The 13,612-nt window shown below is 44.2% G+C and overlaps 1 protein-coding gene and 1 pseudogene across 7 annotated transcripts in view; one reads left to right on the top strand and one right to left on the bottom strand.

Annotated features, from left to right (window-relative positions):
- The window catches only part of Fam110b (family with sequence similarity 110, member B), a 134,278-nt gene that overhangs the window by 91,776 nt on the left and 28,890 nt on the right, over positions 1-13,612 (bottom strand). For 3 of the 7 annotated variants that reach the window (XM_087550421.1, XM_087550419.1, NM_001437883.1), the window contains 1 exon segment: positions 10,979-11,065. The gene's annotated coding sequence lies outside the window, so the exon portion shown is untranslated. 7 annotated transcript variants of the gene reach the window in all.
- Positions 1,844-1,968, top strand: LOC120103320 (small nucleolar RNA SNORA17; annotated as a pseudogene).

Here is a 13,612-nt window from a genome sequence, read left to right as displayed (position 1 = left end):
ATGCAATTATATTTTAATTTAAATTATGTAAAGGCTAATGGTCTCCAGAAAAAAAATGAATCAGTGATTTATTTCCAAACAGTAGTGAAGGTTCCTAATAGAGAAGGCAACCCTTACTAGGCAAGGCTTCATCCGGAAGGCAAAGTCCAGATGCCTGAGGGCTCCAACTCCTGCTGGAGCACCAGGACAGCTGAGTGCACAGATGTGGCTAGCACTTGGGCTAGCTCTTCCTGTTGCTTCCCCTTATAAGGAGAGGCACACTGGTGGACAGATATCCCCAGGTTATGTAATCAGTCACGGACAAAACTCCAGTCCTAGCAGGGTGCAACTGTCCCAAGGCTCTTAGACCCTGCCCGCAGAGCGCCTGTTTCCGTTCACGTTATTTGAATGGCAGCCAGTCACCAGGATACAGCATTTCTACCCTGAGAACTACATCCTTCTCTGAAGTATAATCGGTATTTAGATCCTAAGATCGCTATGGGAAGGAATGTTAGAACAAGATGCAAAACCACCCCAGCTGTAAAGATCCAGGCCGGTCGGAAGTATGAGATGAACAGCTAAGAATCAGAAATTGACCTGGCATATTAATTAGCTTTCCTTTGTCTATTTTCAACTTATTTTGATGTAGATTTGGGTTTTAGATAGAAAGATCACACATTAAAAACTTGCAAAAATGGATTATATATAGATGTATAGTACTTCCAGCATGAGGCACACTGTGTATACCGTGCTAGGCAATTGCAATCCTGGCATGAAAAGCTGTCACGTGGGTGTGCGTGTGGCACCAGAATGGATGATCAACCACTTAGTTCTCTACTCTTAGAAATACTCTTTATTACACTCGCTTGTTTGTTTGGGACGCCGTGCGCACGCACGCGCACGCATGCGCAGATCCATATGTGGATGTCAAAGGAGATTCTGGGAATTCTGGGGGTTGAACTCAGGTTGGCCCGCAAGGAAGTAAGTACCTTTTTGTATTGAGCTGACTGCCAGTCCCAGTTCCCCACGTTTAAGCAGCCGGATAAGAGGATCCCACTGGGCAAAATAAAAACAGACTTAGTAAAGGCGTCCAGGGAAACTAAGGGTCGGACTCTGTGAAACTATGCGCACAAGAATCAACCAGGGAACAAACGGCCCCTGCGGGTGCTGCTGCTGTGTGTGGGGCCCTCCCTCTCTACTACTGCAGCTTCCCAAAAATGCACGTGCTCTGCTGCAAATTAATTTACAGTTGCAATTTTAGAACTCGCTCATCAGAAATGCAATCAGTGCAATTCACTGAACAAGACACGTGGAAGCAAGGAGGAGTACACAGGAGAACTTGATGCCATGGTCCTCCCCTAGCTGTTCCTTCCTTAGTGAGTAGATATGAAGTAGGGCCAGAGGAGTCGGGAAGGCAGTCCGCTGCACATTTCATAAGACAGACCAGCTGACTTTCGACTCCGAGAACTGCTTCCTGGCAGACAGCAGAACCAAATCCCATAGCTGAAAGAGAGAGAGGGAAGGACGCAGGCAACGTGCTTTGTTTGGGTGGAGTCCTTACATAGTACATGTTTAATACCACAAAATGAGGCTGACCCAAGCTTTTCTCTGGCAACCGATGTAGCACCAAACAATGTCACAAGTTGGTCACATGTGGTGGTCACTATTATGAGTGGACTTCCTCCAGAGGAATGCCCTTACTGTCTTAACTAACGGGAAACAAGACTCTTCATCTACTCTGATTGTCTCTGACTGGGGCTGATCCCAAATAGGCGGAATACAGAAAACAAGGACGATCACCAATCACCACCCATTAGTCATACCAAATCACTGATCATCCCTAACCATAAAAATGGAGGTAGTTACTGCTTCTTAGGGGCACAGCAGGTGTGGCTACTGTGTCACATGTGAACTAGGTGGCAGATAGAGGCTATGTCTAGATTCAGTGTTTGGACCAGCGAACAACTGAATGATTAGTAGCCTAAATTTCCTGAAAAAAGTGAACTTGAAACACTCACTATTTTGGCGGAAGAATGCCCATCCCAGGAGCTTCCCTGAGATGACTAACAGTCTGGTATCGTGCAGACCCAAATGGGTTCCCAGGGTGAGAAGTAGGCTGGATACTAAAACCCTGTCTGTAACTGCAATTCCTGAACAGATATGAGCTGAGACAGAGGACCCTCATTTAGGGTCACTTTGACAGGCCCAGGTGAGGAATGACAACCACCACATCAGTACCATGGAGTTAGCCAGACAGGGAGTTGGCCAGAGATGACCATCGGTCTGTCATTGAAAGACCTAAGGAACAGATCATGCTTAAGATGGCCGTGGCCTGGTGCCACAATGCCTACTCCCATAATGACTGGGACATAGCACTCCTCAGACCACTCCAGAGCTGACCCTAAATGCTCAGAGGCCCCCGGCACCAGAGGAGCAAGAGCAAGTGAGAGGTACAGAGATGGAACAGAAAGAGAAACAGAGGGATGTGTGCACAAGGAAGAGTGCACCACTGGAGACTCGAGGGTAGTGAGGAAGCGCATGGCATGATGTGAGTAGCCAGCAACGGCACTTGGGACCATGGTGGGGTCCTGGTCTGTGTTGCCACTGAGAGCCACATATGTGTCTGTGGCCCCGTAGCAGCAGGAGTTTGGTATCACAAAAGACCATGCAAATGTTCTGCTGTGGACTGCTGCACAGGGCCAAGGTGCTGTTCAGAGCTGGCTCCACCCCTTATCAGGGTTTCCAGGATGAGCCAGCCCTGGGGGTGTGACAGCAGGAGAATTGATCACACCCCCAGCCAGCTGCAGTACTCCCGAGAGCAGACCTTGACCATTTCAGGAGTTGCTGGTGATCTGGACCTGAGGACATGAGGATGGGTGAGCTAGCCCTGCCATTTTTCTGTGCAGTGGTGTGACAAGGGAGAGATACCCTCCTCCCCTCTCTCTTCTCTTTCCTCTTCCCCACCTATAGCAGTGGGAGAGGTGGACCTGAGAAAGCTGCCTCTGACCCTCAGCAACTGCAATACTCAGGAGAGCAGACCCTGGACCTTGCCTGGGCGGTAGGGTAGAGCTGGCCCTGGTGGCCAGGGGAAGGGGAATAAGGAACTGGTCCCAAGGGCATGAGAGTGGGAGAGCTGGCAGGCTGACCAGCTCAAATATTGATTAACCCTAGGTCCAGGTTTTTAAATTGGCCCACCGAACATCTACCCTACTGATGAACGCTGGAATACATCAAAGAGGCCAGTTCTAGAGATCAAAAACCACAGGACCTCCTGACACAGGGCAACAGGATATCTGAGAGGAGTCCCAGTGAGGTTCCAATATTGATAGAGTAGCAGAAGCCAGAGGCCTCATTCCAGACAAAGAAGTCGTTATAATGAACATTTGCATCCAAAAAAATGTGGACAAAAGGCACACACTTTGACACAATACAGCTTCCATAATGAGACTTTCTATTGGAGGAGAGGTTGCGAGGGTGGTGGGTGGAGTGTAGTGGGGACATTGAGTAGGATTGGAGTACATGATGCAAAATTCACACACAAAAAACAATAAAAAGTTGTTTAAAAATTTAAAAAATAGAGATGCAGGTGGAAGTAAAAATACTGCATTTGTAAATGCATCGATCCATTTCTTGTATTTACGCTCACCGTTCACTCACGTGGTTAAGTTACTGTGGTACGCCTAAGGCAGTGAGACAGCTTGGAGCCACTGGCCTGGGTATAGTGGGTCAGGTTAAGGCACTGAGATGGCGTAGAGGGACTGGCACGGGCTATAACAGGCCAGCCTTGGGTCAATAAAATGATCCAGGGGTATTTGCAGGATAGGTCAGACCGAGCTATTAGGTGAGCTCTTTCCTCAAATGAAATAAATTTCCCATTCCTAACTGTGTACTTCACAGGGTAAACAGCATTTATCGCTATAGTTTATTTCAATAATTTAGAATCATTTGTCAAGGTTTCTGAAGCAACAATAGCAAAGAAAGGGGAAATATCCTAAAGTTGATACTTTCTGCCTCATTAGAAATGGACTACACACACACACACACACACACACACACACACACACACACACACACACAACCAAGCAACCTTGGGGAGAGCTGCTCTGCACACAGGCCACTGACGCAGGTTTCTCTGTGCTGACCACACTTCGCATATCCTTAAATGAGCTGCTGAGAGAAGAGCTAAGTGCTTTTGCCATCTGCTTGCTACATGAGCAGTAGTTCAGGCTGCAGGTGAATTTGCTCTTGGCACAGAATTATTCCTGCCCACAATAATTTTTAAGAAAAGAAGAAAGAGGAGGCGGCTTACTAAGCAGATCTGCCTGGGCGTAGCATGCTGTGGAAGGTAAGATCTTTGAAGACGTGACCTTCAGAAAAGGCCAACTCACTGTAGGGTCTTACAGTCATAAAACGTCATACCAGAAACAGCAATAGAATGCCTGTGGTCCTTCCCACCATATGGAGGGGCCTGGTACCCAATACAATCTCATTCACAGAAGTAGTTTCTTAAATGGTTTATTTGGTAGACCTCTTAAGATGAAATTTTAAGACCATGTTAACCTAGTAGAATTCACAACAGTAAGAGATGTGTGTGTGTGTGTGTGTGTGTGTGTGTGTGTGTGTTAAATATTCAAAAGTAAGGAGTAGAAAACAAAGCTGGAGACAAAGGCTTTGATGACTCCGAGCATAGACCTGAAAAAGATTCAGGCCTGCATCAGCACTGCCTCTGTCAGCCAACAGCCACACTAAGACAAGTCGTGTCAGTCACATAGAGTCACATAGAGACCTACTCCATGGACACCACATTCTGGCTGTCAGACAGCTTTGTACTGTCAGCAGGACCCCAAACACAGACAGCTCTGGAAGAGAGATAGATAGGATAAGAGAGGGCCAGAGAGGTGCATGTGCATGCCTGTGTACCAATCATGAGCCCAGGTCAGGTCAACCCCAGCCTGAACGTAAGCACACAGAGAAGTACTCAGAAGGAGCAACAAGGGGGCCACCTTTCTCTAGCTCACCCAGGTAACTTCTCTCGGAAATAACATGCAAAACGTGGGCCCATTCAATGCGAAGTTACAGCACAGGATAAGGATTCTGGCTGATTGGCTATGGGATTCTTAAAGCTGAGGGCCAAGTTGCTGTGGGTGCTGGGCACATCTCTGTTAAGTAGAGCCTCCTGAGCTAAGCATGAAGCTCCTCTCTCTCTGATCAGCATGGGACAGGAGGTGGTGCTTTTAATGTGTGACTTGGTGCACCTGTTACTTTCACAACTGTTTAAGTTAGGTGAAGAGTACCCATACAAAGAATAAACAAAGAAAAAGGCATCCCCACCACATTCTTTTGACTGTGCTGGAAGGAGGCTACAGTCCCAAAGGTGTGAGTGCTACCGCCAACACCACCGCCACCACCAACCACCACCAGGCTAGACTCACAGGTTTTCAAGCCCTTGTTGCTCACTGTGTCGACAGCCTGTGCTGAGTGCTAACTTAGGATATGAGCAACATGAACACAGCGTAAGATAATATAGAATCTTCTGGAGTCATAAAACAAACCCAGTTTTCTCAGTCAGTGTTAAATATGGTCCTCTATGCCTTAAACATTTCAAGACTTCAGGGACATAAAACAACATAGTTCTGAGCAGAAAGCAGTCAGCGACAATGATCCCAGGACTAAAGGCCAAGAATGATGGTAAGTGTCATCAGATCAACAGTTAGTATCAGCCAAGACTCAATCGTTTATCAAAACAAGTCTGTGGTATATTACACATCATCAATCCCTCAGTGAGGGAAGGCCAAGGTGTCTCTCAATGGGTGCAATTATCTTCCTAGAGTACACATAAATTGGACGAGCTACTGAGGAGAAAAAATCTAGACCTCATTTTGACCTTATGTATCATGAATTTAACCCAATCAACCCCTACCAGAGCAGTACTCTAGTGATGTTCATCTGTCTAGTGATGAACTCTAAAGGAACTAGAGCAGTCTGAGGTCAGAGGTACTCTGCGGTGGGCAGAGGACAGAGGGACAATGAAGACACCAGGCTTGGTGGCCTTGGCAACAGTGAGAAGAAATGGCAGTTTTCCAATTGTAATGAACTGAGCAAACAAGTCAGGTCACTGCTAAGAACAGTGCTCACTGAAAAGAGACTCCGCTAAGCACATAAACAGGTTGCAAATAGCATTCTACCAGAAGATGTAAGTTCATCGCTTATGACTGGCATGTGCCCTATAAATCAAAGACTTATGTCAATAATATAAGCAAGAAGGAAGACAGAAGTATACATTAGAGTACATATACCTGGAGAAAAGCAAAAGCTCTGTTTTTATTTTTTAAAGGGAACCCTATATAACCAGAAGAACCTAAGCACCCTCTGTAGATGGCTAGTCAAGCCTACATTACAGACTATGTTGAAAAAAATGTAACACACCATGGCTTTATTACACTGACATTTAAAAGGCCTACCATTCTATAAACATCTCAAAAAAGGTCAGGAAAATAAACCATACCTTCAGGTGACTGTCTTCTACCACACAGCCTTGGTCTTCATTTTCCATTATTTCAGTGCCAAGTAATCAACCATTACAAAAACTAACTAACTAAATCAATGGACTCCTTTAACCAGGGTGATCTCAGACATTGCGGCTGCCTGGCAGTTCAGTGCTTATCTTCAAGTAAACCGTTATCTACTTAATAATGGTCTCGAAATAAAAAACATGCACAGCAACACTGTTGTAGCTTTTCTTACTTTATTATTACTTACTGTCATTACTCTCCTGTTGTAACTATTTGATAAGTTAAACCTTTACCACAGGAATATATGCACAAGACAAAACAGTAAATTCAGGGTTCCCTTCCATCTACCATTTCAGGCATCTACTTGGGTTATTAAAATATAACTCCCTATAACCAAAGGGTACCATGATAATAAGATGCCAATTTCAAAATTAAGTTTGGAATGATATAAGATTGGATTCTAGAAATTAAACATAATTAGTACACTCAGAGAAAACGATTCAAATCCTTATCGTTGGCGACGTTTAAAGAACTTCATGTTACTCCATATCACACTGTATCCATACTTAGCTTGCATTGGTGGTACATGTCAGACTGATGAAAGCCACTAAGATCGCTCAAGAGGGAGAGGTGACATTAGAGGCCCCTGTGGCCTTTCCTCACTGTGATAAAACACCCATAACAACAACTCAGATGATAAGGTTTGGTTTAGCTCGGTGTTAAAGGTTTCCATCCTTGCTCAGCAGGCCAACTGACCTCAGGCCTGTGGCAAGGCAAAATACCACAGTGGAACAACAGGAAAGAGAAAAATCAGACCACCTTGTAACAACCAGCAAAGAGGTAACAAAAGACTATGGAAAAGGCAGGTGCATCAAAGGCACTGACCCCAGTGACACGCTTCCTCCATCTAGACTCTGCTAGTTTTTTCTTTTTTTCTTCCTCTTTTAGGAATTTTCTTTCAAAATTCATGACAATGTGTGTTTGGTTTTTAGTGGGAGCTACATATATGTAGGGTCCTGCAAAGGCCAGAAAAGGATGTCAGATCCTAGAACTGGAATTATAGGTAGTTGTGGGACACCTGACATGGGTGCTAGGAATCAAACTTGGGTCCCCTGGGAAAGCTGTGTGTACTTTTAACCAACAGCCTATTGTCTACCCCACTAGGTTCCACTTTCTGATAACGGAGTGTGGACAGAGGATGGAGCCACTGGTGATGAATCCTCTGGTGAAGCTTGCAGCTCACGATCTAGTCTTCCCTAAACAGCACCATCAGCCAGAGATTGGGCCTTTGACACAAGAGCCTTTGGGGTATTTAACAGGGAAACCATATTGTCCAGACAGTGTACAGTAGATACAGTGGGGTCTGTCTTCACTATCCACAGAACTCACCCAACATTTCGGTTTTCAGAAACTTTTACTTTGCTTTTCTCCAACTGTTGAGAAGAACTTGTGTTTTTCTAACTTGCGGACTCATAGGAGAAACCATAACCTATCTCATAGAACCATGTATTGTGTCAGCACTGTATGGGCAATGGATCTGGGAGAATGGAGGCACTAAACGAGGCGGACTAAAGCCTCATGTAGTAGCCAACGTTATTCAAAGCCTCAGACAATTTATACTCTGTGGGTTAAGAAAGGTCATGAGTTTACGCAATCACAAACACAAGCCACACAAGCCCAAACCATTTTTCCTTAGAAGCATATAAAGACTCATTTAAACATTGAGTTTGACAACAGCAGCAAGCAATAAGAAGAAATATGAAGTAAACTCACTCCTATCAACCACACCCGGGCAGAGCGCAAAACAACATTCCAAGAACAATTCCGGGTTTTGAAGAAACTGAGGTTGTCACAAGACTCTTGCCTTATTTTCTTGGAGTGCTCTCAAAAGCACTCAGAATTCTCTTCACATGACTCCCTCCATTCCTGGACTACATTTGAACAACAATGAGGTAAAAAGTGTAAATAAACTTTAAAAATCATGAAAGGAGACCAGTGACCACTGCTTAGAAGACACTTTGCAAGTCCAGGGATAGATTTCGAACACAGGATGTAATGGTATATCCCTTAAGGTTGGTAAGTCTTCATTTCGAACAGAACATAGAGCGCATGCCAAAGCACAGTCCTTTCTTGTAAAATGCAAGGGGGGGGGGTGTAAAAATTCAACCAGAATATTGCTATCTGCCAGAAAATCCTGACGTGAGTAGAGGCAGAATGCTCTCTTCCAGAATTAGCTGAGAAAAGATGAAGCAAAGGGCACCAATGAAACTACCTCAGAGAGCATGGGCTGAGAGGCACCACCAGGGATCCCCGCAAGGCCTGGGAACCCTTCTCCAGGCACAGGCTAGGCAGGTCCGCCAGAGCAGAGGCCAGAGCAGCAGAGATGGCAGAAAAGGGCCATCAACACTGCCACTCTTTCGTAGGACTCTCAGTCAGCTCCTTCTCAAGAGGTCCAGACCACAGGAGCCCTGGGGCAATCAGAATTCTTGCAACAAGGTTCAGAAGGATAGAGCAGACAGACAGGAAAGAGGGGTGGGAGGGAAACAGCAGGAGACTTGCAAGAGGAAAGCAAGATTCCAGCCATCAGCATCTCAAGCATCAGACAGAACTGCATTAGAATGCACACATCTTCCCATTCCTTTACAGTTCTGTTTTACAGGGATAGTAACCAAATCTGAAAGTCATCACGCCCTCCGGATGTTAGCAAATGGCTTCTCATTCGCTCAGCCCCCATGAAGCAGTTTCAGTTCAGTTCTCATCCGTACTGTGCAGCAAGGTTCAGACACGGTCCCTTGCTAATTTATGAGACTCATAGTGGATTATATAATTATACTTTATTTTCTTTAAAAGTCTTGCCCCCACTCTGTGTGTGTGTGTGTGTGTGTGTGTGTGTGTGTGTGTGTGTGCGCGTGGTGTGTTGCATGCTTGTGCATGCTGATCACAAATTTCTACTCCTGAGCTGCACCCCAGCTCTATACAGTATTTGTCTGCGAGGCAATGTGTTCATTTCAACTGCACACAAAGCAAATCCTATGAAATGACTGCTCAGGAAATTCTCTAACATGATGGATTTAACTGCGTTTTCACTTCAAAGGACAGAGACGAGAAAGGCAAAATTTAAGTAAGCTGCATTTAATCTATGTGCAGTGAATGTGTGCTGTTCAATTTCAGGTTGGTTTGTTCCTTAAAGTTTGAGAAAAGTAAATATAATGAAGGTGATAAGCTTTTTAAACATTTCATATTTAAGAATAAGAAAAAATATTATCTAATAAGAGAGAACAAATACTTTTGCATATTTAATTACTTTCAAGCTTATAAAAACTCAAGACTATGTACTTCTTTTTAGATAGTAACGGTGAGAACAGAAGGATTTAGGAATGTATAACTATTCACTCCAACTGCCAATCAGAGCCATTGCTTTTAGGAATGAAATTCTGAGATCAAAGAGGAGGCAATTATTTAATGAACGAACAATGAGATTACTGAACTTACAGCCTTTGGAATTCCCTCCTACTGTCAGTCTCGTCAGCATTCAGAGTGAAAGTATTTGTCCTATTACAAGCACACCATCATAACACTATTGCTTATACCATGATCGCTGAGGGCTTCCTCTCATAGGCGTGCACTTTGTGCCTGGCACAGCACGTTTTGTATATGCCAACTCAGTCAGTCCTTGCAGAACTGTGGGCAAAGTGCTACCAACTGCATCCTGCAGCACAGTAGAGCGCCAACTGCACACATCCAGGCTGTGTCTAAATGTGAAATGCATTCACATTACACACAGGCCTTGTATATATGGACAAAAGGTGAATTTATCTAGTACTTTGGTGCATCCGTATGTTTACTGTGACACAGGACAGGAATCGAAAAAATGTTCCTCTTGGAACTGCCATGTCAGGTCTCAGGTCTAGGGGAAATGTTTGTACTGACTGAGGAGTGGTACTGTTGCTGCTGTGCTGACCCCATGAGTAATTCTGTTCTAAGAGTCCTAAGTGTGAAGAATAAATACAAGCATAAAGTATTCATAAAAGGTTCAGATAACTGTAAGCAAACAGCCGAGTCGGTACACAGAGAGGACAAGGGCATTCATTTTAGGGCCAACCGTGAAGATGGAGGAAGAAGGTACTTGAGTCTACTGTTGGCATTGGTCAGACCAGCACCAGCAGCCTCTGGACAGAAATGGTGGTGACATTTTCAGGTGTTTTCCTCCAGTTCCTCCCATGCCAACCAGACTGCAGGAGGGAGGGTTAAGGTATGTGTGTCCCAAACATTGGGCCCTGAAAGGACTCCACACACATAGTACTGAATAAATACATAGAATGAAGGAAACAAACAGAAGGTCAGGAAGGAAGGAGGAGAAAAAAAGAAAGGGAAAATAAATGAAACTAAAAAAAATAAAGATACAAAGATTCGGCACATAGAAGAATGTATTTACTTATGGGTGAATTTATAGGTGAGTTTAACAAAACATTGTAAAATACAGTTACCTTTTATTTCACTTTTAGGCTGTAGAGTCCTTGAAGCTTTCAATTCAAGACTCAGAAAAGATAGGAGTGATGTCTGCGTTGGGATTTCTGGGAAAAAAAAATGGACATAGACTAAACATCCTGTTGACCAATAAGCAGGATTTCAAAGAGCACTGAGATGAAACCAGTGTTCATTGAGTAACACAGGGCACTGCATTTCATAAAACTCTAGGGGGCAATACGGGCTGGAGGTCCTGCTGGAACTGAGCACTGTAGCAGGCTTTACACTGGTTTGAGGAAATAACAAAATCAACAAGTGGTTGGCTTTGCTCTGTGCGCTCAGGGAACCTGAAAATCAATCATCCTGGGATTCACATGGCTTCAGTGCAGCATCCCTTGTAGCACCCACCAAGCTTATCTCCTGGGACTGAGTGAGGCAGGAAGGAGCTGCTAAAACACCACAGCAGGACTCCTCAAAGGAAAGGGAGCTTCTTTGAGAACTCAGTTTTTACAAAGGAAGAAAACGCTGTGTTTGCTGCAGCTCTCTCTGTGCCCCAAATGCAACACTGACGTGGCCTCAGTCGAGAGTGTTCCTGTCCATGTTATAGCTGCAAGACAGACCAGACATTGGGAGAGATCATTTTTAGGAAAGAAAAAAGAAAAGAAAAACAAAGCTTTGACTGGGCATGTGGCTGGTCCTAACCAACATGCTGCATTTCTAAAACTGGTGAGAAACTGAGGCTCCCTGAGGGAAGTGGCTTCCCACATGTACTCCATGTGAGACTTCTTTCACTGTGTTTGGAGATAGCTGGATGAATCATGAAAGCAATGTTTATCCAGACATCTGGCAGCTCACAAGAAGACTCAGTGCTGGAAACGTTAACTCTCTCTTCCTCCCACATCTGCCTTTGTCAGATGCCACAGTAGCAAAGGGCTGCATTTTTGTTTGAAAGTGAGAAGCAGCAAGAAGCAGAGGAGACCTGGCCGCACCGACATCTTCTTTACTAACTGGCACTTTCCATTCATGGGTAGAAAAATAATAAGTATGGAAGGAATTGCCTGCGATTGTAACAGATGACGGTTAAGGAGCACACCCCTGGGGTCTCTGCCAGACGCCCGCTTCCACGTGTCCCTTTCTGGACTCTGGACGGAGGCGTGCTGAATGCTGTATACAGAGTTTATTAGCGAGCCTGTGCATTGTGACCTAGATTTAAATGGCTTCAAAAACTGCAGGGAAAGCCTGAAAATATCTACTTTAATAACAACTAGGAGTAACCCCCCACCCCCACAACTGTCACCTGCAAACTTTTTCAAACTGTCCACTTCCGTTTGATTGCTCAATGAAGCATTGAGATAGCAGAGAGATCTTAGTGCTAGGTTGAACGGAAATGAAGACTCGACTTCTGGGCTTCCCTTCGGTGCCTTTGGTACATGAATTTTAATGACACTATTTTTTACATGGGGTTCCAGGGGTTTAAATCAATAAAATCATATATGTTTAGAGTTATATAGAGCGCTTTAAATATACAGGATATTTGAGGTCAATTTAGTTGCTTGTGGCCTAAAATAAAATAAATGGTTTTGCACTATGCTAATTTGTAACAGTGGGGTTTTTTTGTTTGTTTGTTTGTTTTTGTTTGGGGGTTGTTTTGGGCTCAAAATTTCTTTTTCATCTTTATCATTATTCTTACCTACTTTCTTACTTTTGGAGATAAAAAAATGAGCAGCTAAATCACATCATAATTTAGTGATATTAGAGTCACAGTTTTGGCTGAGATGAGCAACATAAGGAAAGAAATCCAGTGTCTGTTTATCTTCAGAGTAGCCATGTGAAATCAAAACCATCCCAGTAAAATAACCGATCTCGTACACCCCAGAGCTTTCGAGACCATATGGTTATGTGCACAACTGGGACACTTTCCCTGAGGAGCTAAAGGCCCAGAGGTTATGTGCCCATTTCACAGCCACTTTCACTGAGGAGCTAAAGGCCCAGAGGTCATGTGCCCATTTCACAGCCACTTTCACTGAGGAGCTAAAGGCCCAGAGGTCATGTGCCCATTTCACAGCCACTTTCACTGAGGAGCTAAAGGCCCAGAGGTCATGTGCCCATTTCACAGTCAGGCAGCGTACCTTGGGTACCAGACTTCCCACATGCCATTTTCGTACTCTCTTACATTACAGTTGGTCCCTAGTTTCCACAGAGCTCTAAAAAGCTTATAATTGTGTCTACTTCCGTGTAAAAATAAAAATATTCTATGAATATTTAAGGCATTAGTATCATAAGGCAACCTAGCCACGAAAGTACAGTCTACATTTTTGTTCTACTATTTTTATTAGCGGAAGTGCTGAAGGTCCATGGGAAAGTAAAGTAAGATGTGGGCTACTCTAGACTCTGGTAATCCAAAACTACAATTTCTCTCTTGTTCATAGGCAGAGCATAATGACAGGGTTTGCTAAAGTACAGTTCTAAGTTATTTCATAGCCATCCATCAAGCAAACTCAAAGTGTACACAAGCAACGTGTAAAGCAAGAGTCTGAGAACTACTCAGTGTCAGACCCGCCATTAAGAATTTGTATTCTCTAAAACTCCAGAACTGCTCAGTTCACTCAGACCAGCGGTGTGACTGGCAGTTGTCTTTTGCCTCCCACTATCTA

This window comes from Rattus norvegicus, chromosome 5 (genome assembly GCF_021556685.1).
Source record: "Rattus norvegicus strain SHRSP/BbbUtx chromosome 5, alternate assembly SHRSP_T2T, whole genome shotgun sequence".
Taxonomy (NCBI): Eukaryota; Metazoa; Chordata; class Mammalia; order Rodentia; family Muridae; genus Rattus; species Rattus norvegicus.
The sequence above is the reverse complement of the archived record's forward strand: the minus strand, read 5'-3'. Positions and strand labels throughout refer to the sequence as shown.